Source organism: Schistocerca americana, unplaced genomic scaffold, assembly GCF_021461395.2.
Source record: "Schistocerca americana isolate TAMUIC-IGC-003095 unplaced genomic scaffold, iqSchAmer2.1 HiC_scaffold_59, whole genome shotgun sequence".
NCBI classification, from domain to species: domain Eukaryota; kingdom Metazoa; phylum Arthropoda; class Insecta; order Orthoptera; family Acrididae; genus Schistocerca; species Schistocerca americana.
This window is the reverse complement of record NW_025726335.1, coordinates 1,839,418-1,841,612: the sequence shown is the minus strand read 5'-3', so window position 1 is coordinate 1,841,612 and position 2,195 is coordinate 1,839,418.

Here is a 2,195-nt window from a genome sequence, read left to right as displayed (position 1 = left end):
ATTTTGTATTAAATTCGGATGCAATTTCTGTGTTTCATCGTCAATAAGAAGGTCCAAGGGATACAGTAAACCTCAAGTGAAGCATCGGAATCTAAAACTGGAATCACAGGAGAGGTTCAAATTATAGAAAGTTAGAGTGTCAGTCCTCATGTACTTAAGCCGGCATTGTTCCTTTTGTATTAAATTCGGATGCAATATCAGTGTTTCATCGTCAATAAAAAGGTCCAAGGGATACAGTAATCCTGAAGTGAAGCATCGGAATCTAAAACTGGACTCACAGGAGAGATTAAAATCATAGAAAGTTAGAGTGTCAGTCCTCTTGTATTTAAGTCGGCATTGTGCATTTTGTATCAAATTCGGATGTAATTTCTGTGTTTCATCGTCAATTAGAAGGTCCAAGGGATACAGTAAACCTGAAGTGAAGCATCGGAATCTAAAACTGGAATCACAGGAGAGGTTCAAATCATAGATAGTTAGAGTGTCAGTCCTCTTGTACTTAAGCCGGCATTGTGCCTTTTGTATTAAATTCGGAAAATATTTCTGTGTTTCATCGTCAATAAGAAGGTCCAAGGGATACAGTAAACCTGAAGTGAAGCATCGGAATCTAAATCTGACCACAGAAGAGTGGTTAAAAATCATAGAAAGTTAGAGTGTCAGTCCTCTTGTACTTAAGTCGGCATTGTGCATTTTGTTTTAAATTCGTACGCAATTTCTGTGTTTCATCGTCAATAAGAAGGTCCAAGGGATACAGTAAACCTGTAGTGAAGCATCGGCATCTAAGAATGGACTCACTGGAGAGGTTCAAATCATAGAAAGTTTGAGTGTCAGTCCTCTTGTACTTAAGCCGGCATTGTGCCTTTTGTATTAAATTCGGATGCAATATCTGTGTTTCATCGTCAATAAGAAAGTCCAAGGGATACAGAAAACCTGTAGTGAAGCATCGGCATCTAAGAATGGACTCACTGGAGAGGTTCAAATCATAGAAAGTTGGAGTGTCAGTCCTCTTGTGTTTAAGTCGGCATTGTGCCTTTTGTATTAAATTCGGATGCAATTTCTGTGTTTCATCGTCAATAAGAAGGCCCAAGGGGTACAGTAAACTTGAAGTGAAGAATCGGAATCAAAAACTGGCCTCACAGGAGTGGTTCAAATCATAGAAAGTTTGAGTGTCAGTCCTCTTGTACTTAGGTCGGCATTGTGCCTTTTGTATTAAATTCGTATGCAATTTCTGTGTTTCATCGTGAATAAGAAGTTCCAAGGGATACAGTAAACCTGAAGTGAAGCATCGGAATCAAAAACTGGACTCACAGGAGAGGTTCAAATCATAGAAAGTTAGAGTTTCAGTCCTCTTGTACTTAAGTCGGCATTGTACATTTTGTATTAAATTCGGATGCAATTTCTGTGTTTCATCGTCAATAAGAAGGTCCAAGGGATACAGTAAACCTCAAGTGAAGCATCGGAATCTAAAACTGGAATCACAGGAGAGGTTCAAATTATAGAAAGTTAGAGTGTCAGTCCTCATGTACTTAAGCCGGCATTGTTCCTTTTGTATTAAATTCGGATGCAATATCAGTGTTTCATCGTCAATAAAAAGGTCCAAGGGATACAGTAATCCTGAAGTGAAGCATCGGAATCTAAAACTGGACTCACAGGAGAGATTAAAATCATAGAAAGTTAGAGTGTCAGTCCTCTTGTATTTAAGTCGGCATTGTGCATTTTGTATCAAATTCGGATGTAATTTCTGTGTTTCATCGTCAATTAGAAGGTCCAAGGGATACAGTAAACCTGAAGTGAAGCATCGGAATCTAAAACTGGAATCACAGGAGAGGTTCAAATCATAGATAGTTAGAGTGTCAGTCCTCTTGTACTTAAGCCGGCATTGTGCCTTTTGTATTAAATTCGGATGCAATTTCATTGTTTCATCGTCAATAAGAAGGTCCAAGGGATACAGTAATCCTGAAATGTAGCATCGGAATCCAAAACTGGACTCACAGGAGAGGTTCAAATCGTAGAAAGTTAGAGTGTCAGTCCTCTTGTACTTAAGTCGGCATTGTGCCTTTTGTATTAAATTCGTATGCAATTTCTGTGTTTCATCGTGAATAAGAAGTTCCAAGGGATACAGCAAACCTGAAGTGAAGCATCGGAATCTAAAACTGGACACACAGGAGAGGTTCAAATCATTGAAAGTTAGAGTGTCA